Source organism: Calliopsis andreniformis, chromosome 3, assembly GCF_051401765.1.
Source record: "Calliopsis andreniformis isolate RMS-2024a chromosome 3, iyCalAndr_principal, whole genome shotgun sequence".
Classification (NCBI taxonomy): domain Eukaryota; kingdom Metazoa; phylum Arthropoda; class Insecta; order Hymenoptera; family Andrenidae; genus Calliopsis; species Calliopsis andreniformis.
The window spans coordinates 6,801,506-6,826,971 of record NC_135064.1 but is presented as its reverse complement, the minus strand read 5'-3'; the positions used below and the strand labels follow the sequence as shown (position 1 = coordinate 6,826,971).

Below are 25,466 nucleotides of genomic sequence, written 5' to 3'. Positions count from 1 at the left end.
TGATACATGGAGAACGGTTATATTAGCTGGATACGAATGATGTAAGTAGGTATTTAGAAGGATAGTGAATTGAATATAATTATTATATTAGAAATAATAAAATATTTTGATAACAATATAACAATGTGTTATCATAAACACTTGAATTTAAGAAATTACTTTGAATGTAAAGTTGTGAAACATGGCATATATGTTTGAGCTTGAGCTTGCTTAGAACAAGTTGTATAATAAGTTTTCTTTATTTTTTATAAGCTCAGAGGTTCTTCCTATTTGCATAATATAATCTACAGATTATAGCAATAACTAAAAGTCGACTGAACTTATTGTGTTTGATTATGTATATGTGAAAGTAGGATAAAATTAAACACTTAATTTTACATTATGCTGTAAGCCAACCAAAGATGAGAAGTTAAGAAAGCATTTGACTAGTAGAAATCTTAAGTCAACCTTGGACTGAAAAGAAAATGATACATTTTGTTTAGAAAAATATTAGCTAAAGAAGAAAAATAAAATTTCCCGAAAGTATTAAAATATCTCTTTGTCTTGTGGAGTAGATTAAAAAGAAATCCCACTTCAGACTATACAACAGTGAGAAATAAATATATCATTTTCTTCTCCATTTTCTTCTCAGCATTGATGCAAGTCTTATATACCCTCACCCTTAACATTCAGAGCATCAAATCTACTATTTTCTATGTACAAAGTCAAGTTTCTTGGAACCTATGACAGTAATTAAAATTTCATTGTACAATTTAAGAATCATAAAAAAGAATTATTATACCAATAAGTTATAACAGATATTCTTATTTTTCCTATACACATGCATTTCGTTTTTCCCATACATAGTATAGTGTTCCTATTCACTCCACACGAGACAAATTAGTAAATACTGATTACTTACATTTCAAAGTTAGATGAAAAACACTCAAAAAAATGTTGAAATATAGTGTTAGGACTATTGAACACAATACTGTACTTACTGTAATAAGTTCTTCAAATACAAGATAAAAAAAATTATAGTAACACCAACATAATATTGACACCTCATCATTCAAAACTATCCATAAACTCTGTTAAGTAAAAATTAACGTGATCACTTAATTAATTAACGTGTAGTCAGTTACAAACTATCACGAGGACAATTTAGTCTCCTGTCACACAATAGTTACCCGTTAGCATCTCTCACCTTAAACAAGCACTGATATCCCATTTTACCCACTCATTCTCGTGTCCTCTACTTTGTTCCGTTTACATCCGTGGCCAGATTTAATTTTCCCAAAATTCTCGTGACAGTCAACGTGCTAAGGCTCATGAACTAACACTGCCAATGAGTTTAAGTAGAATCAGTGACTACAGTGTCAAATCTCGCGCAGTTGGATATGGAATGGCTCGCATACCAGGACGACAACGACTTTATGGTCGGGGTCTCAGAGCCTGGGATTCTCGGTGAATTCTTTCAATCGACGAGAACCTAAGGGGGGGGAGTACCATCGGATTTCTCGATGGCACGTCGCCGGTTTCACACCCTAAGTGGCGCGGTGCCTCTGTTCTCGCCACTCACACAGCCCGCTGATCTACGTCGAATTGAACCCACACCAGGCCCGGCTGGCTGAATAAAAGATGAGATTCACACCGAGTCTTGTTCGCGGCACTCTTTCGCTTTTTCTGCTGTTTCGCCGACCCGCCACTTCTGCCGCCGCCCCGTCCACGGCTATGCTTAATAAAGTGACATCGGGAGCGGTGTGCAAAAGCTTCGAATGCTGGGACCGGTCTGCGAGTGGAGAAAACACTCTGCCGCTCGAAGCAGAGGACATCTCGAGCCTGTCCTCGACGAGTTGACCGGTTCCACTCTTCATCGAAGTGGTGATAAATCGGTTGATAGAATTAAACGTGTATCAACTGCACGCCTGTCTCGTTAATTTCCTCGATCTAGAAATTCGACAGCCAAACTAGGCAGGATGGACTCTGCTTTTGCGCGTTCAAACGGTTTAGAAACTTGTAGAGCTTTCGTTGACTGGATGGTAAGTAGTTGACATTGTAGAAAATTTGGAACTTTCTTTGATCTATTTTCAAGTAGATTCCAATTCGATGCTATTTGAGCTAACTGTACTTTGTTCTTGTGTGACAAGATGTCCCGGGAAGCTCCCTTTTCCCATTAGCTAACCGACAGAGTTGAACGTAGCTAGCTGCCACGAAATTCGTCTACTTTGAATAATCGTGAGTGGATTCAGATATGTATACAGTTTTGTATTAAATTTGACTCCAAAATGAATGTTGCTGTTAACAAGTATTGTAGGGTCGGGGTGATGAAATCGCGGCTTTTCTAAATGCTTATTGCAGCTTCTTGGTTCTGTTTTGTAAATATTAAAATTATAATAAATCTGTTTTCTGAAAAATATGTTATTTATACTTTTTTTAAATCCAACATAATAGTGATCCTAATGTTATAAGGTCTTCGTACCATTCATCTGTTCGAATTCTCTTTGAATCTGAAAACTGTGATTTAATACTCTTTGGCTCTGAGGTTCAGATATATAAAATATCTTATTAACAAAAGATACGTTTTCAAATATTTCTAATAAGCAAGATATGACTCCCATAATGATAATACTTGGTCACCATTGGTATAAGAGTTACCAGGCTTTTCAATATTACCCAACAAAATAATTTCGGAGACGTGTCAAGGGAACGAGAATAATTGGTCCCTCAACAGCTCATCTCGTTTCTTCAGGACTCCTTGTCGGCCACGGATCGTTCTTGCCAATTGCGTGCATTCTCGTGACGAAGGATACACGGCACGCCAGCCACGTAGCTGTGAAATGCACAGCTGTTAACCCGCAGCTAAAAAGCATACTGAATGACTGCCATAAAGGTCACGTAATGACTACCACGAGACACGCAGAGTGTCGTTCGCTCGAACTTTGTTTGCTGGTCGCGCCCATACTCAAATAATTGACAATTACTACTGCCAGTATTGTAATTGCAGCAAAAATCACTTGACCATTCCAATTCTGAGCATTTTAAGCTTTTTTGGAAGCAGCTTTTATGCTTTTGACAAGTACGGAAGAGTCCCTATATTGACAATTTTATTAATCTCATGAAAGTCTTCCTTGATCTTTGTCAGGTAAATAACAATGTTATATTTTCATTCAGAACAATTTTCATCAAAAAGAGACTGATATAGTATACTAGTAAGAAGTTTCAAAATCACATAGGTATCTTTCAGTTAACCCCAGATGATCATGAGCTTAATTTAGAAATTAAGACTTTCCTTAGATCTGTATAAAAGTTCTTTCGCAGATAAAATGAATTGTCCGTGTAAAACATAAGCTTCTTGTTAAACAGCCGATTGCAATGCAAATCTGGAATGAATCCAGCAGTTGTGTTCATCAGGGAAAGGTATTGAAAAGTATCGGTTTCCTCTTAGTTACAGAGAGAGTTTCTATACTGCCAGTTTAACCAACCTGAATACAGACACGAGCAGGTTGGCTGTACGGGAAGCCTCTTAAAACTCTTTGCGTGTCGACGTTAACGGAGGAATGGAAAAGAACGTTGTCCCCACCTCGAGATTTTACTTATCGGTTACTCGGTTACGGGAACAAAGCTCTTTAGGTGGAAAAAACTCATTTGTCACCTTAACGAGCACAATAATCCCCGTGTCAGTACATTCTGGAACAGACTTGGTTGTCTATTTAAAGCTAATTACCTTCTCTGTCATCTGGATTAAGTTAGGCTTATAGAATCAGCAATTCACACGTACAGTGTTCATTTACCTAGAACCTAAACATAATAAAACGAGAAGATATGAAAATGGACTTTAAACGGGTCTCGGTTGATATTATCTCCCCGTTGCGACACCCACAAGCCAGCTTGCGGACTTGTAGGTGCGATCGTAAACGAATTAAAGGTTCCCAAGCCGGCTGTAAATCGATGCGATTAAGGCGCCGCTGTAAAGGGTTGTAAAGGCCAATTAACACGAGGCGTGAGACTGGGATTATAAGTCACTCGGGCTATTACAGCTGTCGTTGTAAAACCTACGCCCATGGCGCTCTTCTGAAGCCGGAGCACTTCAGTAATCACCATTATATTAACCGTAGAAATACTAAAAGGAGGGCTCTCTAAGCCCACAACTCGAAAAATGTTAAATTTTTAGCTATTTCCTTTGTGCAAATAATTCTCAAAATATTATTCATCATTTTATATACTTTAAAGTTTAACAGTCAAAAGCCCATGTTGCTATAATAGGAAGAACACTGTATATAAAAGTACATGTAGCTACATACACCTGAAAGTTCTTTTAATATGGCTGATCTCGAAAGGACCTAGTCTCAAAATGTGTATTTAGTTATGATTCTTTATAATAACGTACACGTTGGTATCTTGTGGTAAATTTGTCTCTCGATAATAGCAAGTTGCGAGAAATGTATTTTCAGGTCGACACATATCATAAGAGAAAAATAAAGAACTAGGCGTTGATACCAGCAATCATGCGAACGAATCGTTACGCTGTACTTATCTCGAAAAAATTAAAATAGTATTTTCAGGTACAATCTAGTATTTGAATAAATAGACAGTAGAAATGATAGAAATTATATTTGCGAACATTTGTGTCAATGTTTTCTGCACTGGAAATGTTCACTGATAAGGTTGAGGTATGCTATTATTAGACAAAGGTGAAGAAGAAAGCGATGAAAATAACAGTGGTGAATCGTCGACAATTTTTTAAAAATAACTATGTAAGGAGTGTGTATATGAGGAATAATCTCTTAGGCTCAGAACTCAGTTTTTTTTTTAAAAGAGGACTCTCGAGTATTAGACTCAAGGATGTATCCCATAAAAAATAATTCTGAGAACTGCTCAAATTTACTATTCTTGAGTGGTAGGCTCAAAGAATCCCTTTTAGTATTTCTAAGATTAATTTTCCATAAAATGTACAATATTTCCTGACACTATTTTCCATAAAATTTGACCACTCACAGTTCTACAAAAACAATAAAACCACCACCTTTAAATGTACTGTACCACTAAGCAATCCTTTGAAACGTCAAAGAACATTTTAACCACATCTTATCTCTTCTGGAATCATCTTGGCCGACCCCACATCCAGATCCTATCACATCACCTCGAAGAATCCGGACGCTTCCTGTCCGATAAACTCTGCCGGGTGCAATTTAAAATTTTCACGTGCACTGAGTGTCACGTGGCCGCGTTAAACATGATGTCATTATAATTCCTTGGCCGTGATGGTACAGTCGTTCTCCAAGAAACTCCCTAAATAACATCAGGCTTATCTAGCCGCATCAGAAGCACCCTTTCGCTCAGTAAAACGCGTCCTCGGAGTCTTTGTCTCATTTAAAACTTGCGCACGCGGGTTTTTGGGGATTCTTCAAGGCATTAGACAAAGATCAAGGTGTCGGGGTTGTCTGAGGGTAGTTATGAATGAGATTTTCAACACGCTACGTGCTAACAAAGTCGACTTCCTCCAAGTGACGCTGAACCCTTATACTTTACACGATTGGTTTTTTCGGTGATAGACGAAAATGTATTATGGTTGATGACCAACTCTCTATTGATCTTAACCTGAGTCATTTACCACATTCGAGATCAGTGTATTTTGCCAAGATTATTCTTTGCAGTCGACAACAATCTTTTGAGTATAGAAATGACTTAAATGTTGTGCCCTTGGCTAATGAGGAGAGCTGACCCTGACTTAGGGAATGGGTCATCGGTCTTCAATGTGCTAAAGGACCTATCTAATAACTCTAGCTAGCTGCTACATTTAAAATATACTAATTCTCCTATTTTCTACCTTCTAGACGAAGTCCAAGCCTATTTGGAGTTAGTCGCTATGTAATGAAGGGGTTTGGTCCTCTTTTGTAATCAGAAATCCAGGATATGAAACCCACCGAATTGTGTACAAGAGAGCAGATCTTTTCTCACTAACTTTTTATCTTTCAAGAAAGTTAACTTTAAACGTTTATAATCGTTCAACAAATTAATCCTTTCTGTACGATAGACATTTAGAAACATACGTTAATGTATTGCCACCGTGGCTGCACTCGATTACGAAGGAATAAGATATAAAAGAAGGTATATTGTATATTATAAATAATTTTATAGAAAATAATGTGTATAAATTTGAAATTAATTAAACCGGTGGGTTGAATAACAGCACACGTTCAGAAACCATAGTTCCAGATATTTGAGCCTAACATGTAGATCTGTGCATTTTACATGTACATATCTACATGTACATATCTGGCTCCAAAGCCAGAATGTATTGGGTTCACTTGTTTTCTGTATGACTTAATATATTTTGGTGTCCAAATATAATTTTGAGATTATTTAAAAATGATTAATTTGAACCTTGGACTATTCTTAACCTCACCCATTCAATTAGATGGGTAGTTTTGAGGATCAGCTAGGTGCCACATTAAAAACTGTAATTTCGAAAAAGTGCATCTGACGTTTTAAATTTACATTATCCTAGACCTGAACCGAAGTCTTGCACAATGCTGTTACTTTATTTACTCCAATTTTAAGAAATCTTGTTATCAAAATATTTAATAAATACAAAATTTTTGATTATTTGAAATCAGCAGTGTAGTGTACTCAACATATTATTTTCAATCGCATCCTAAGATACAACACCTGCACTTCGCGAAGTCGAGAGTCCCGCTTCGTTGCAAGAGCAGTGCTGTGCCCGAAATGTACAGCGCCCGTGTTTATAGTGGATCAGGAAAAAGTCGGAAAGAAAATTCAACGAGGTGGATAAAAACGAGGAGCAGAACGTAACGGGGAATGCACAGCTGGAATTAAGGATCAACAGGAATGAAGGATGGTGGATGGGGAATGAGGACAGGAATGGTCCAACGACACCAAGGGGTGCGGGGAGCATTGGTAGAGGATGCCAGAAGACGAGCATTCACTGCTGATGGATGGAGCTCCGCGTCTTCATTGGCGTGGAATCTACGGCCTATACCTATCTACCATCTTGGTATTTAGGAAAATACTATTTCATACCTGGTACCATTAATTAATGATAATGATTGTACATAAAATTAGAGTGCGTTACCCTAGCAAACTATTGGTACAAGATGGCTACTATTCTAAATAGACAGTATAAAATTTCATTAGTTCACACTCGGCACAACTGTTTAAAAACATGTCTATTAAATGAAAATCTGTAGGAAACACTTTCACATTCATTAAGATACAATCAAAACAATCAATTCTAGTCTTTTGGTTTTAATTTCTAATGAAAATTCCTGAAACAACAGAAAGGGTAGCTACAAAAGGTTGAATCGCAACAGTTTTTACAATTACAACGTAATTTACCTATTATAATAAAATGTTATATAAGTTGAAGTTAGTTCTATATTTCTATCAAAAATGTCGAAAAGATGGCTTAAGATTGGGAGCCACGTACGTCGACGCCAATGTTCGCCAACCAGGAACGTCCAGTTTTTCACGAAGAGACAAGTGTCGCCCAACACCATCGCCCCCTCGCGAAAACCACGTTCACGTGTGCTACCTGCTCCAGAGGGATCCTCTGACTGCTGACGTGCTTCCGCTGGTTGGTAGGACAGGCAATAACGACTCAGAGGTCGTTTTCTTGGCTTTGCTTTGCCTGACATCCGCCTCATCTGTTTGATCCCGCAGCCGACATGTCACTGGAGAAAGAAGAATTAATTAAATTGTTGCTAGCTGAGGACTTTCGTACATTTACTCAGTGAAGAGTAACAGTAATACCCACAAATGATTGATAACGTTCTTCTCAGCCCAGCAGAATTCAGAGCTTGGTACTAGGTCTAAATCTGATCAGAAGAAATGCATTATCTTTACTAACCAATTGCTCAACAAATTCAGCTAGCAGTAAAAGTAGTTTCACTCTAAATGCCACTGAACCAATAGGTCTGAATAAACAAAGACCTGATAAGTTGCTTCCGGAACGTGTCGAGTTTATCGACAATCTGAGCGATTGTGAAGAGATCCAAGGGGGATCGTATAAGGTCACAACAGTCTGCAGTGAAATTCCAGTACAACATGTGATCGACTCTCCTCTTCAGTTTCCTTCTGTTCGCATAAACGGTCGTTTAAGGTCTCACCGGTTAACCAAATCGCCGGATTGTAACGGTAAGCAAGCAACAAGGCGAAGGAAAGCGACCAGGGAGCAACGGTTATCTGGAGAAGGAAGAAAGATCCTATGTGAATGATTTTAGATTTGCTTTACTGTAATCATTTCCAGTCAGAACAATTCGACTGGGTATTGTTACCTAACAGGGTTAGGTGACTCATTTATATTTTGTACCAATCAAGTTCGATGAAAAAAAGATATGGTTTGAATGGTTTCTACTTTCGCTGATGTATTTAAGACTGGTAACAGAAGAAAAGTTGAAAGTAATAAGAGGATAACAAAATTGGCAAAAATATGTAATGTTAAAAATAATAAAAATATATAATGTTGAAAAGTACACACTTCACACACAGTTATATGTACATGTATAGACATGTTGCCAAATTCATGCAATTTAGGAGTCAAAGATATAGGATTCACAAATAAGTACATATATAAAATGAACTAACTGCTTGTTTCCTTATTTATTTAAATAAATGAATACTAACAGAAAACTGACTAGTTTCTTCTTCGAAAATGTCTTTATTCGAACATTTATGCCTTCCTATTAATTCGGATACACAAGGCTCTATTATACACGTTTTCCTGGAAGTGTATCACAAACTTAAACTCTTAAGTGTAATCTACATTTAATTTCCCTACAGAAATGATATCACGAATAGTTCAAAAAAAGGTAAAATTAATATTTCTTAAGTGCCACAAAGTACAAATCAATTGTCTTTGAAATTTTAAATATCATTTTTTACATTGATCCCATCAACGCGACGCCACATTAAGACACCAGCCCATCAGAGTCCCCAAGATTCTGATTACAACACGCTCATCGGTTATTCGTTATTAAAGTACATGCCAGTTATTATGCCGCCTCTTCGAGGAACCTCTGTGTACCGCACGCCTTCTTTAGAGTTTATTGTTTTACGAGCCAATTATAGATTACTTTTACGAGGCGACTGGCCCAAGCCGACAGTACAGACTAATCGTACGTTTCTAATGAATCTAACAAAAAACTCTCACAAATTTCCTACCCTTCCCTCCCCGACGCTTTCGATTGGCCCACCGTTCTTTCGCCACCATTAACTTCCTCCTCGATGCAGTCGCGCCACAAATTTTATCTGCTTCTTTCGGGAGGTCGTTATCAATCCCCTCTCCTGGTAATCTTCCTGAACCCGAATTGCTCGAATTGTTTCCTCCTCTGTCGTGGAGGCGGAATCTACGATTGTGGTAAGTGCTTTGGGCTGATTTTGAAGTTAAACTCGTTGAAAATGAGCAAAACTGAATGGAAAACTAGCGAAAATATTTTTACAGGATCATATAAGGTGTGTGTACACTGTGATAACACTGAACTCCTTTTTTGAGAACTATTGTAGAAGCATGATTGTACCAAGTGAGTGTATATTTCTATTCTACCTTCGGTGGTAGTTTCAATTTGATAAAGTTAAATCACGTGAGTTTATAGCGATATAGTACTGACACAACACAAAAATAGAATCAATTTTGTGGTTCAAATCAAATTCCAAGATAGTGTAACAGGAACATTCAAGAAATTGAAGTGGTCATGATCCATCCAGGACATATCATTTTCAGTGACACAAGGCATTTCTGAATATCCATGAAATTATGGAAGGTGGATCTCGTTTAGAAAGATCTTGTAACTTCAAAAACTAATAAAAATGTGATAAAAGTGAGTGATTCCAATCAAATCCGATTAACACTTGACGATGAAATTGAAATCACTAGACTATTTTTGCTATTTTCACCGTCAGTTTGGGCAAACGAAAAATCTGTGTAATATCGCGCGACCTCTCTAAAAAGTACTCATGTGAATAAATTTTTGGAAACTAAGGGTTTCTCTAAGGTCCTGCAGACTCCTTTCTCCTCTTATCTGGGTCCGTGTAATTTCTTTTCATTACACATATAAAAGTCAAATCCCATCTCACAGGTCTTCATTTTGGAATTCTGGATAACATCCAAAAGGTTGTGACAAAGTAAATGCAGTTCCAGGTGAAGACTATCAATATTATATTCAGGAGTGGGAACAACATCTTCTTCTGTCTTGAAGGAGATGATGCGTTGTACGTAGGCACTTTCTTTTTAGACACACTTTGCAAACGTCTCAAGTCTCAACCATTGTTGGAGGGTAGTAATAAATTAAATCAGACACATATCAACACATTATGCAGTGGATGAAATAAGGTTTCATTACCTATAGTTAGTAGTACCTTACATTCAGTATAGTAGTACCTTGATTAATCGATTGACAATGACATCAAATTCGAAACTCAATCATGTTTTTGATGCTTAATTATCGAAATTTCGTTATACTCTTATTTATACTACAGTTTAAGTCTTACTTTTTGCCCTAGGGTACTTTTATCATTAACCCATTCACCTCGTTTGACGATCGCAGCTCGTCATGCCGTTGCGAGGCTATAAACTCAAATGACGACCGCAGCTCGGACTGTGCACGTATAAAATAAATAATCCCGATTTTCAGAATATTGTTCAGAGTAGATGGTCTCTGGAACCAATCAGATCTGCATTATTTCCAGAAACCATTTCCTGAACTCTGAACAGTTGTTATGAAGTATTTAAATCTGAGGCGAATGGGTTAGTATATCCAATAATGAATCCGTAAGTAATAGGGAATGTTATCGTAAAGTTTCATCGAGATTCTACTATTTAGTAGTATAGTATTAATGAATAAATCCCTTAAAACATTAATAATCGAGAACTGATTAAATAATTTCTGTTTACTTGACAAGAATCAGCTTTCCCAAGGCGGTCTAGCTGTTCACTTCGTCTCAACGTAGCCGTTGCGTCGCTCCCAGTGCAATACTCATCTCGAGGATACCCGACAGGGTCTACGGCAGTCGATCTTATCAGCACGAGAAAAGAGTTGAGAGGACGTTTCGTAGTTTCACCACGTTTTCGGTTTTCGTGCGGTCGAAAGTAAAAGGAAAGGGGATCCGTCCCTCTCATGGAGGCAGTACGTGCACCGGAAACTGTGCACGAACCGCGGTCCTTTTATCTCGAATGCATCTGACACCCGCGCCTGGTCCTCCTGAGACGCATCCACGGTGATATGCGCATCTTGCACACTCGTATACGCGTTTTTTTGCCTCTCCGAGATGAAGTTTAAGTTGGAAGCCTGGGCACAAAGAGGAACTGGCTCACCGGAAGATGCCAGTTAACAACAGTGTAGAAATTGGAATATTGATACCTACTAGTTATAGTTACAGTTTCTGTACTGGAGGTAGAGTACTATATGTATTCTGAAGGTAAGGTATTATATGTATAGGTAAATAATAATATCTAGATATCTATTTTTTATATAGATTTTGAAACCAAAGTTGATAGCAATGTAAGAAGAGAAGAACTTGAATAGAATTTTTGGTGTTCTAGGTTAGTAACTTGATGATAATCTTCAAAACTTCTAGCGACAAATTATAAAGTCATAAAGCAAAACGACATAAGGTACTGTGCAGAGCTCGTAAGGTTGCACCCAAGACAGATGTTGATATAATGCATAGTAATTTTTCGTGTATGGGGGATATGTCAATTCAATTAGTGGTTATGACCACTTCGGCCAATAATGCGCTACGTTCGCAAGTGCATGTGAAATCAGGCGGTCCTATCTACTGTAACCATATATGTAGATCCACATCTTTCCAGATGCAACTTAGCCAGTTTTGTACAGTAAGTAGTTGGGCCATATCCTGGTACCTAAACATTAACGTTAATTTTATTTAATTTTAAGCTTAAATTCTAATGGACCTAAGAGAAAAACAAGAAAACAGTATCATAAAATAGTATATTTAGCTATCAGGACGTAATTCAAGAATTAGCACATGACTTTTTAGGATGACCACTTACTGGGACATTTGTCATCTTAAACGACAGAGTATTCAGACATTTACCTTAAATGATATATTTTTATTTTCGAGATATTAATGTTCAAGAGTTTAAATTTCAATTTTATATTATGGACTCACGTCTTTTTATATTCTCGTTTTTAAGAGAAAATTAATTTTCTCCTGATAAAAATACGAATTCTGTCTTGTACACTCTAATGAAATTGAATACCGATAACTACTGGTGATGTTTACATGGTTCGATAACAGGAAATATAGGATTTATCAAGGATCTTGGTAAAAGCAGAATTTAAATATCTCTTATCACCAATCGTTCTAATTTTATTGCAAAACAAGTGAGCAGATGTTATTCTCTGAAGTTACCGATTCATACATATTAATCAAGTCTGTTGAAAGTGTCTTATTGCAACCTGCTCATTAATCACTGATTAATTATATCAACGAACGAAAGTCAAAGCGCTGTCAGCAACAGGAGGGCTTTCGATTCCGCCTTCTTTTTTGCTAGGACAGTGGTCACCTGAGTAATTACAGCAGAGTGCTGACACTGTTAAGATTAATTCTGTCGGTTTTCCCCGATCAACTTTTACCGCAGTAATCAAGATATTCGTTTGGGGCGAACTGCTTCTTTGTGGCTAATTACACACTTCACTGTTGGCTTGTTTTCATTTCAGGTGATTTGTGCACAAGACAAGTAGCCTGATAATTTCCAACTTCTTGAAAATAAACAAATTGGAATTGTGGAAGAGTAGAATATCTTTGACGGATAATCACCTTGTACAGCGAAGCCCAAGAACCAGCACTTTTTTAAGTTACCAATTGTCTAACATAAGGATTAAAAGGAAGCCATACAAAACCATCACTATTAGCTACACTGTTAGACATAGGTATCCATATTAACTCCATTTAACGATGTAACCTATCTTCTCTATGTTCCCTAAATAGGATTAGAAAAATAAATCTCACATAACTTTCCTTCGTCCCCAGTTCGTTTGAATCCACCCCTACCGTTCGTCAAAGACCTCCCCGTCGACAGCACAGCAGTTCCAGCAAATTAATCGTCCTTTTTCGGCGTCATAACGATCGTAACCAGGCGCCTTTCGCGGTGTCATCAACTCCCAGTATCGTACCATCTCTTAACTCTTTCCTTTCCCCTCCCTACCCCTCGAGCGCCCCTTAAATCACCTGAATGGCCGGGGAATAAGAGAGCAGGGAGGCTCGATTTATTCCTCATATACGGAGTGCCTTGGTGTGGTCGGGTGTCGAAACACCTTGACCAATTATCGAGAAACTGGAATCCATGGCCACCCAGGGGCCACCCAGAGGGCCCGCGCGTCCTCAGACCCCGCAAACGAACTGGCCCCCTCGTCACTCCCGAAGTTAATTAAGGTCCGCTAAGATCCTTCTGGTTTACGTTACGCAGAATTCAAAGCAACACGACTGCATGTCCAAAAACGCGATCACTATTTGTGTTTTGAGATATGATTGCTGATGAATGCGTAGAAGACACTAATTGTAAGTTGATGCGTTAAAGGCTGTTCAGATCTATAAACGTCTGAAAATATTTCTAGTCCTTCAATTCTTATATGGTCTACGTTTGGAAATATGTTTGCTGATGGATGCAAGGGAGACTCGAAACTAAGATACTAAATCTGTTTAAATTCACAAGCCAAAAGACTCTAAACTATTGTTATTGAGTAAACTATGACAATTTATGTTTGCGTATGCGAATCAGTAAACTGAAGTACTAAAAAGCTCTTAAATCACCAAATTTAGCAAGACTTTTCTAATTATTCACTCCTTGTCCGTATATCTCTTCATAAAGTCAGTGAAGGAACTACTCATTCATATAGACTATAGACTATTGTTATAGAATAAACCATTATGGTTTTCAAGAATATTTAAGTCGGGGTAATATGCAAAGTGACTTTAATCTTCCTAGAATCAAGTCTCGGGAGGATTCGCAAAACAAAGATCTGAGCCATCACTAGTCATGGGACGCGACGGCATGAATAGAGAGATCGGCCGGTTCCGGCCGCGCTGAACGCCGGTTTTATCGGTAAGGGTGTCGAAAAGATAGACATCGCCGGAGAATACGGCGACCAAAGCGAGATCTCACCGCCACTGGTCGAGATAAGATCACACCGGCCCCGCCAATACAGATCGTTTACCGAGACCGACCAGAGATCGGCTTTATGGTGTGTCCCTGCGGAATCGTTTCGAACCGATGCAATTAGATCTGGCCAGCCGACACGGACAGAGAGAATCGAAGCGTTTTAGATTGTCAGATGGACATCCTGCGCTCAAAACTGTATTTTTGGGTGATCCTAGGGTTCATCTTAGGGACCGGAGTATCTTATTTTTTCCTGTGCCTTTAGACTGTGTTAGTTTCAAAGTGCCTTCAGTAAAGCGTTCCCTAGTGTTACATTTTCACTAACTCAGTCCTCAATTCTTTGTCAGAATGAGAATGATTAAAAGAGTCCATTCGCTTTCAGTTCCTCTTCACAAATTCTGTAAATCCTTTCATTAGTAAGGCCTAGAACAGAATTTCGCGTTCCGCAGAAAGTAGTAATAAGGATTGTTGAATTGGTCACGAGGATTCAGAATGATCGATTGTCGAACGTGAAGAAATCGTAGCTACACCAAGTTCGATTGCATCCCACTGTCAGAGGGTCCATCTTCCCCGGGGGTGAGTACGATTCTGTCGGTGCAGCTGACTCATCTCCATCAGACGGGTGTATCGGTATTACCCCATGTGTTATCATGTTCCATCCGCCGCCCCTAGATCAGTCTTTCGGCCGCCTTTCGCAGAACTTCCTCCCCTCTGTCGTCGTTTTCCACGCTCGAACCGTTTCTGACCACCCCAGGATCGCGTTTATTCGTTTGTGAAATTAGTGCTGGTTCTGTCGTGTCTCGACCACTCGGGGGTAGCGTTATTCTGCTTGTCCGTGATCTACATCCCCCTCCCCAGGAATTGTGATATTCGTGTAACTGAGGGTGTTCGAACTGTGCCACCGTATCCTACAGATCAAACTTGATTGTTATTAGATTTTCTGAAGGATGTCGAACACATTTATGACGCCTTCCTTGATGATGCTAATACTTCATGGATAAGAGTTATTTTTCTTAGTAAAACTGACAATTAGGTAATTCTATATAAATTTTAAAATATTTGTACTTGCCTTGATATATAGCTTTTTTATTCTAGGAAATGTAGGGTACTGTAGGAAAAATATTATTTTAAATTTTAGATGGTATTGAAATTCTTCTTTTCTTAGAACTTTTTCGGGAATCACAAACTCCATAGCATCACAGCGGCGAATTTTGCAGAGTAATCTCGTTCTCGATGAGATTGAGAATAACGCTGATGACGTGAGTCAATTGTCACGCGAGCTGACTGAATCCAATCGACCAGCGACGCCCTTAATTTCTGATTTTAACAAGCGGCTTAATCCTTCCTACCCTTCTCTGCTGCTGCTCCTTGTTTCTCCCTTCTAGTCGATTCTCTAGTCTTTTTACTCCTTCCTCTTCAGCTAGGTATTTTTCTATTTTACTGTTTTCTATCACTACTCATTTCACTTTTATCATTTTTCTCTTCTTTTCTTACCAATCATCACAATGTTCACTTTTACCTATATTATTCCATTTTTTCCTTTCCTTCTAGTTTTGTTTCCTCTGCCATTCGCACTGCTTTTGATACCCCTGTCCTTTTCCTTTCCAGTCACGTATCTTCAGCCTCCCTTGCCATTAAAAAGTGCGAAAGCTTAATTAGAAGAATTGGATCATCTGCTCGGCTGCACGCAATCAGATGATCCCTGCAGTTGAACTCGCAGAAAATCCGACCAGCTAGGGGAGCACGATGGGAGGGAAGAAGAAAGGGATGAGAGGGGCGAGTTAACGCAACAAACGACGACAAAGTGTGCCTGCCTGCTATAAGGCTTTCCAGTTTCTAGAGTATATAAAGAAGGCCTATGGACAACTTTATACACACTCAGACCCGGTCAGCTAAGTAAGCCTGGCGGTCTTCCAACCGGTCGCTATCGATCCACCGATCGCGATCCCTCCGTCTTCGCGTGTCGAAGATCTTCCGTTGATCCTGGTAATTCCGCGAGATCAGGGGGCCTCTTAATCTTCCAGGTTACGTAAAATCGCTTTCCCACATATTCTTTCTCTCTTTCGTTTACCCCTCACTTTTGGATCGTTTCTGGAAGTATCCACTGCATCTACTATAATTTACACGATACTTGCTAGAAGTCACTACATGTTTACACTGTCTAACGTTCCATGTGTGTTCGGATGTTTGATAAAACTTGAAATAAAGATATAAAAAATGGGATAAAAAATCGCCCACTTTTTTATTATAGATAATATGCAACTCGAAGCACTGCGGTTTATTATACATATTCTACTAATTCCGTTTTTCTTTAAATAAAATTTCGGTAAAACTAGTCTTTCTTTATTTTAAGATCTTTCTACCAGACACCTCAACAACTTTTAGTTGAGAGATGTACAGTAACTTAAAAATATAATCTGAGCTAAGCTTACTTTGGATTGTTCAAATCAAGTAGTTCTTGAATTTTCAAGTAAAGTTAATTATTCAAGTAAATTTGATTATCCAAACAAACTTGATTATGTATTCTTACTTAAGTATAATATTAAACTTTAACGATGAAGTTCGTTTGAATAAGGTTTGGAAAAGCTTGGATAGTTAAGAATGATCATGATTATTCTAGAAATTTAAAAAAATATATCAATGCATCCAAACTTGAATGCAACTAAGCTTCAAATATTCGAGCAGATTGAATTGTTTTAAGTTTGTTCAAATATTCAAGTTATTTGAATAATTAAATACATGACTTGGTTTGAAAATATGAGTTTTGTCTTGCTTTGAATTTCAAGTACTTTTCATGTCCCACGAGAAATCCTCTGAGCAGCATTGCCCTTAATGGTTTGCAGGAGACTTCTCACGGGATACGAGTAATACCTACTTAAATATTTCAAATACATGGACAGCACTAATAATTTGGATAAAAATGTATCTATTTATTAATCGTACTAATAGAAGACAAAAAGGGTTATGGTATCTCGCAAATCAAGTGCTCTTGACAATCCTTACCATTTCTTTTCTCTTATTACTCCATTTTAGCACTCATTTTATTCACTTTTTCTGGTGTCACGTGGCAGTTTAGGTTTAAAGTAAGCTTAAGCTTTGCTTAGTTTTGAAATAGGCCACTTGTGTCTTCCTTCAACGCATATCAGTTTTACTACTGGATGTTAAAATTGAAACCACAGTTTCACTATTGGATGTAGAAGTTAAAGGCACCTGTCAATGGTATCGGATTTGCAAAGTCCACTGTAGCCTCGACAGGTTCGTGCAAAGCTGTCGCAACATATTGTAGAATGCTAATCTACTGACGGCTTAAGACAGAACTGATTACTGTAGAACTCGAAGTTGGTATTGCACAATTTTGATATGTTAGCTTGACGTATTATCAGTTCCATTTCTCCCTTCTATTAATCACACAATTTAATATTGAGTATAAAGACTTCTTTCAGGTTTGTTGCAGTTTATACAAGTGCAAAATTTAATTATTTGATACATCCTCTGATTCCTTTTCTTCAATGTGTCAGTCTTAAAGTTCTTTCGAAGATCTAGTAGTCTTCCTCGACGAGACTTCTCAGACAGCCAACCAACTGATGTATCCTCAGAAAGAACCAGTACGAAACGTGTATCTCCTGTTCCTATAACTACTACACCATAGCTTCCTCGTTTTCTATGCCGAATCCCGAATAATTTGCAATAGCATCTCTTCAAGTGTCTTCCTCAACAAGTTTTTCCTCAATGAGCTCCCTGGGTGAACCCTCGATAATCTCTTCTGACGAGTTCAGAAGAAATTTTCTCTGCTTCCGACCGATTCATCTCGGTCGATCCTATGGTCAGATAAGGTCTAGTCGGACGTCAGGGTAGAGAGAAGAAGCCAGCAGCTGTGTCAGACTCACCTGTTGTCTCTCGGCCTAATTACGCGGCCCGATATAAAGCGGCGTGTATGCGGACACGAGCACGCCGTTATGTGCCGTGCATGCACCGAATGCTGGACAAGATTTATCGACTCGTTTAACCTCTCGTCCAGGGGACCACACAAGAAATTAGCCAGGAGTAAGGAAACGCTGGCTTAATTTCGTTAGCACCTTCCGGCTGGCGACCGATTATCGCGCTTTTTACCATCATCTTGTCCCTTTTTGGTGACCACATCGGCTTGTTTTGAAGCTGGCCCAGCAGGTTTACACTGCTTCCCGAGCTCTATGCTATCTTCAACTCATCAACCCGAAGTTAATTAAGTTTCTGCTTGCACGAAGAAAAAACAGTAAACTGCAAGCGATTGCGGCTTGCTTGACAGTGTGTGCTAGTAGGGCTTTGATAAACGTCGTTGTGTCAGTAGACCATCAGTTACACGACATGAAGAGTGTTAATTTTCCAAAATATTTTTGACCTAAAAGATTAAATGTAGCCTTTTTGTGGGAAATATTTGTTTCTGATTTACTTTTTCAGGCTTAACGTGCAATAGGGATATAAAATCCAATATGGGTTATATAAATACATCTGGACACTAAAGCCAGTATACATTAGGTCACACTCTGGCTCTGGGATCTAGATATGTACATACAGTAATGCTAAGTTCTGTCCACAATGATATCAAGGTATATTGGTACCATACACGCAACTAAAACATGAATCCAAATTTTATGAAAATTCTGACTTATGTCGTTTTGCTTTCTGTCCATACACATGTGACAAGTGATTAAATACCTCTATAATTAATACTTTGACACTGACCGCCTTTCTAATTCCTCTCAGCCAGGGTCAGATTAGGAAGATTTCTCAAGTTTGCTTGGTCAACCTACATCACTGTTTCCTACAATTTGTACTAACATCAGCCATGTGACATACAGGTTCATGTATCGTTCCTTTCACCCTCTGATCTAGATTTATCTTTTGAAATATCGACATACGAATTAAGAGTCACTCTGTATACCGTACGTGCTAGCAAGTACAGGGTCTCTCGTGGAGATATTAATCGCGAGCGTCGCCGCTTTGCATAATTTTGTAATGCATCCCGTCAACGGCCGATAGCATCTTTCGCACGGCAAGAAAACGCACGTGGGTGTTTTATGCCGCGAAACGGCTCGCTCCTGCCGCGCTTACGTAAGCCTGATAGATTGAAATTATTCGCGAAATTTATGTAGCTCGCCGCCGCGCCGTCGCGGCCTCACAAGAAAATACCCAGCGTTCTGCATCGGTGAGCGTTTATTAAGTGTCGTTCGCTGTCGCTCCGAACAAGATCGTTATAAAGTCGTACGAGTTCTACTTCATCGTTTCATACTGAATCCTTTGCAATGACCGAAATTTCTGATACTCGATATTTTGAAAACATTTTATTGTTAATGGGAAATTAAATGTTTTGTGAAATATTATGAAAACCTGCTGTGAGATACTAAACAAAAACAGCCGTTCTTAATATTGGTGGGTGGAATTAGAAAGTTCAATATCAGTGTATTAGTTATGAGTCCAATGAATTGTTTGGATTTTCATTCAACATTGATCATGATCGTTTGGTCATCAAAATTAACATTAATTTGAATGGGGTCTTCCTGTGAGTCGAAGTTCCAATTACACAAGTGTGATAAGTTTAGTAAGTGAATTTGGTCAATGATACATCTGTCTGGAGATATAGATGTATATTAGGACATTCACAAATTTCACTGAGAAACAAGTGCATAGATAAATAAAAAAGTTTTAATACTCTTGGTAAACTATTCTATGTTTATTTATTAAATCTATACTCTAATGCGGTACAAAACAATTTTAATTTCGTAACTTGTCCCAGATACTTGTGATTAAACAAATGTTCTATTACTTTTGAGCAGGGATTACATATATTTCTCCTTTAAAAAAGTGTTTGCATTTTTGTAAATACTTCCATACATATTTTGTCATGATCAATCTGTTAGGAGTTCCTTATCGACATCCAGGACACATTTTACGAAAATATTACCCTGTGGCTCACCAGACGAATTTCTACAGGAAGTTTTAAGCCACCCTTCAAGATTCTCCATTTTACATCCAATCCAAAGTACCGCTTCTAAAAGTAAGCATGACTCGTGTCACTCGGCCTATTAGTCGCAGCAAATCACGGTGTCCCGTGAAAAAAGAACCAGCCGACTTGACAAATATTCCACGGAGGACGACGCTCGTGTAACGAGCCGTCTTAAAAGCAAACGACAGACTGGATAGAAAAGGCACACGCGACAGACATGGTCATCGTTTTGCACCATAATTTAACGGACCGTCAGCAAGCTGAACTGTGCGTGGACCCATTTGTGTTTCACTTCACATTTTCGATTAGCCGAAACGTGTCGTTCCCTCTGCATATCCTTTTCTTCTTATTGAAGCCTCTTTATATCTTATCACCGTGAATTTGTAAAACTTTTCTTTTTTTGTTAGCGTCATTCGAAAATTCTCTATTTTAGTATTCTAGTTTCTATGATTAGAAAACGGTTTATATTCTATTAGGTTGGTATACTGTATATGAAATGTCATAGTCTTAAACAGAATTTTAAATACAAGTTGCTTCTTTAAAAGCTAATATATTTAATCAAAATAAAATAAATACGATTTTTTGGACTATTCCCAAATTTACTAGTTCCATTATTCAAAATTTATAAAATATTAGGTTTTAGACTTTTTTTAGACAGGTAGACATTTGAAAAATAGTATTCAGCAGATTTAAGATTAAGATGATGTGTAATTTTATATTTGAATTTTTTAAGCTTTTATATGATCGTAAATGTCACTATTCATATTTGTTTAAGTTTTAAGTACATATTGTTGAATCTCTGCAAAACCCATTACTTTTATTTTTCTGTTTGAACTACATGACAACGAACAGTAAAATAGTTTGCTATCATTTGAAATTAACTACGCTTATATTTATGTGAATTTCCATAAATGATAAATTTTTATTTTTAGCTAAATGTGTCTAAGTTTCAGCTCATAGGGACCCAACTACTTTTTATGTCACATAATAAAGCCCTAATGATCTTATTAAGAATTTAATTAACCATGTATGTACATCAACAAGTGTCTTCTTCTCTAAAGTGATGTTTAAATTTGACAAACAGAAAAAATTTGATGCATGGTTTTGATCCGCCTATTTCAAATTTCGAGACAAAGACATTTCAAACAAATCAATCTAACAATAAGCAGTAAGTACTGTAATATCTGGATTCATGTATACCTTTCCAATTTTGACTCCTCATCCATTTTAATACCCTTATACGGTAGTAATATTTTGTCCTGTCTCCCATTTTACCAACATCCGTTCCTCAACTTTTCAAACCTCAGGATTCTAAATATCAACATACATTTTCATTTCATATCTCCTTTGATTTTCTTCACCTTCTTCCATATTCTTCAAAACCTTCTCCCAACTTCCCCATTAAACTCTATCCCAGTTCTCCCACTCCTCTTTCTAGCACCCTTCGGTCTCTTCCTCCGTTTGTTCCACTAATTTCTCTCCTCTCAGTCTTCCTCAGTCCTCTCTTTCTCCCACCTCGATTTCTCCTCTCTTCTCTCCCACTCCCGCGGTCTCAGGCTCTCGACGGCAGGCGCGGCAATAAATTTTCGCGCGCCGACACCGAGCAATATTTCCTTGCCGTTTGTACGCGCCAGTTCCTCTTTTTGTCGGGGCCCCCGTACACGCGGATAAACGCGCTGCGTATTACGGTTAAACGCCGGGAGAAAAAAAGACGAGAGGAGAGGAGAACGAACGAACGTTCCATTTCAATTTGCGAAATGGCGCTGCGGCTACCGGCAACAGCGGTCCGTTGGCTGCTGCTGTTGTCGCTGCTGTCGCTAGCCACCGCGGCTCCCTTTGGCATATCCCATCCAGCTACGGAAAGCAGATTTCATATCTCGCGTTCCCGGAATACCGACATCGATTCCGCTGAACGCTGCCTGCAATTTCATGAACTCAAGTTCAACTGCCACATTTTGCCTTCCTTTTATCCATCGTTTTTTTTTTTGTTATCCTGGAAAGTCGTTTCTTCAGCAGGAATTCCACTTGGCTCACTAATTCTAGGATTAATAGAATCTGACGACTTACTTCGGAGGAATCGTAAACGTCAGAATTGTGACCGCTGGTACCTAACCTCAATTTCATGAATCCATTGAGAAAGGGAATTACCATTTACTATTCTTCGTTGTTTTTCAATGCTATATTTTCTGTTATTCGAAATTTCGGTTATTTCGTGTATTAATCCTATGAAGATAGGAATAAAATCTTTTAACAAAAGTTGTTTGTTCATTGATATTGGCCAACGCCGAAAGATTTTCAGCACATTGTCCGCATGGATTATCTAAATGTATATACCCATATCAGTTAACAATATAAATGGTTAACAATAAAAAGGATAGATTCAGTAGAACTGAAAGTAAAATTCGAACTATGATTTAATGGCAGTTTAATGCAGCTTACAAAATTGGACATCAAAAAGATACTTTGTTTTCGAATTTGGTCTTAAATTAATTAATTAAAGTTCTACTGTATTCATATAGATCTGACCATTAATCTTAGTTTTATAATCACTGTTGCAAAATTTTGCTACTTTAATCCTTGACAGCTTAAGCGGTGCGTCCTGCCAAAGTACCAATCTGAATGCAAATTTGAAATCCGTATAGTGCTGTTTGACTCTGTCAACTTATGACAATTGGTGTCTTGTTCTCTTGTTTTTTTGGTTTTGAAGGTGTTTCCAACGGGAAAAGATCATAAGGATAAGGTCACGATGACTATCAGGCCGTGACAGTGAGTATCCGTAGATCAGAAAAAGGGCACGAGCACAAGCTGTCTTTGCCCTGTGGCTTCCGTTGTCGATTCCCGCGCTCTTCCTCAACAATGCCACATAAAATGCCTCAACAACGTGGTAGCTACGTTATTAAATTATGCTCGTTAAAGAAGTTTCCAGTTTGAAACGGCACGTTCAACATTCCATCCATGCCTCAGCATTGTCCCTCAATCACTAAGGTTGCAGGGAATCGAGCTAGGGATTTGTTTCCCGTATATCGATGGGAAATTTCCTTTGCCCTTTTTTATCGTGAAATTATTTTTTTCCATTGCTGAATTCCAGTGTTCAACAGTTTCCACTTAAGTTCCACTTAATATTTGAATGCCCATTATTGATCCCCAAAAAGTAAATCAAATTTTGATGCACATCAGCGAGCTACTGCTCGAATCAACCATAATTTTCGAGTAATTTCATCATGGGACAATTTACTAGATATTTAGCAGGTCATGTAGAAATAAAATGTCAACACTCAAAGCTTTGTTAGTACTATTAATAGGAAGCTATTTAATTATGACGTAATTTAGGCCAGGTTAGTTAAGTCAATTGGTGCTAGACTGAAAACCAAAAATTGGACTTAATTAATATATTTTAAAAACTTAACGCTGAAATTCAAGATGTTCCCCTTAAGAACATAGAAAATTGTCCAGACGATTCTTTAAGATATTTGGATACCATTCAATTCATATGATATCGTTTTGTGCCATAGCGTAATAACTACTGTAGTAATTACTTGACTCTTGATACTATTTCATTCTCCTCCTCAATATCGTAAATTTTGATTTTTTAACATGTTTCAAGTGGAACAAAAGTTTCTGCTGCAAGATAGAGTGAGAGGTTCTTATTTTCCATTCTTCCATACCACTCCAAGGTCCATTGTGATGGCGCAGGTATAAATCATGATGATCGAAAGCTTTTTCCGTGGCATTCAAGTTTTCCTCGATGATTCTCATGATAAATATTATTTACGAGATCCATGAGGTTGACGTTTACGTTAATCTCTGATCATTTTTTTGTTTGTTTATGTGTCCTCTTTACTGTGCCTTCCTTTCATCAGCGCTTCCTGTTTCTCATTGTCAGTAAGCCGTTCCCATTTTCACCTAATATACCCTTTGTTATTATCTTTCTCATAATTGTTGCTCTTTAGTGTACTCGTCCAATAATAGTCCCAGTCAATTATAAATTTTAACAATCTTTGATATAATTTTTGTTTCAAGAATATCCTCGTATTATTTCCATTACCAATAACCACGAGTAAATTTCTTTAAGAGTCAAATTATTCGTCTATCAAAGTGTCAACAAACTACAGGAGCTATCTCAAGAAATGAAACAGCTGGATCCACGAAATTAACTTGATTAATTATACGTAGCCTGTAATCTTCATTAAATTCACTTCTTATCGTCATCTTCCTTCGATGAGACTTCATTACCGTCTTATCTGCTTCGTATGAAAATTAATAAAAGAGAGTAAAAGACAGGTAATGAAGCGTGCAGCTGTGATGCCGCAGGAACCAACCTTTCGACTCCTAGGGTTACAGTAACTTGTATTCAATTGCATTGAAATTTGTGGCTCTTTCCAAGGCGGCCTATATTTAAAGTAATTTTAATTTAACATGATAACACTGACACTTAATATTAAAACGCAAAAACTGTAGATTAGAAAATTCAGAATAAGATCAAGTGTGTATCTCTCTAGTATCTATTCAGTACTCATAGAATTGTATCAAATATTAGTGCTATTATCTCCAGAGATAAAGACAAGTACTAGATCTACAGTACATTCGAAATAACCCAGAAACACTAAGTCATTAATTATCTGAGGCTTCCAAGTTGGAGCTAGGTTCAAAAGGAAATTGCTTAGTACATTTCGCCAGGATTGCAGTTAGCTTAATCAGTCTCTTCGAACTCACTGACACTGATATACCTTTGACAGTGTCACGTATCTAAAGAGAACATTTTTAATTGATCAGCTGAACAATGAAATACAATAACATTCACTAAGAATTTGGGCCATAAAAGTCAAAAACCTATAACAAGTGCGCTAAATCACTAAACAATACATAAAGTAAATTCCATACCTACCCTTTGCATCGTCAAAAACAATAGTTCAAAACTCAGCAATAGTTTAGAGCAACGAATGAGTTTACCTTAAACTGCAGAGAAAGTCGATACCACGGTAAAACCAAAGCAAGTTCATCGAAATGTTCAAAGCTGTCCACACATTTCCAGATTAAAGCGTGCAGACAGGTCAGCAAGCATGTTCGCTAGTGTATGGGCTTTAGAGCCTCGCGACTCCGAAAATTGCGCCGACGAAACGCACTGGCAAGAGATCGGGACGACAGTAGAGAGGGAAAGAATCGGCGCGACGCGGCGCCTTGCGCCGTAAATCCTGTTACTCGGTGCTGGTGAGGAGAGCGCGCGCAGGTGTTGCTGAGGTATCCTCGTTATTTATTGATTTACTTAATTCGGCCAACGGAGGATCGCGGGCCCCTCGGCGTTTGAAGAGAGCCGGCTCATTTCGTGATTAAAAGACGTTACGGACGCCTTGGCGCAGCATGTGT

General features: G+C 38.1%; 1 long non-coding RNA gene across 1 annotated transcript in view; it reads right to left on the bottom strand.

The window, feature by feature from the left end:
* Nucleotides 1-8,066: 8,066 nt before the first annotated feature.
* Nucleotides 8,067-25,466, bottom strand: part of LOC143177333 (uncharacterized) — a 30,691-nt gene continuing 13,291 nt past the window's right edge. The window contains exon 2 of the long non-coding RNA XR_013001550.1: nt 8,067-8,184. This is a non-coding gene — a long non-coding RNA (uncharacterized LOC143177333). The remainder of the gene's footprint in view (nt 8,185-25,466) is intronic.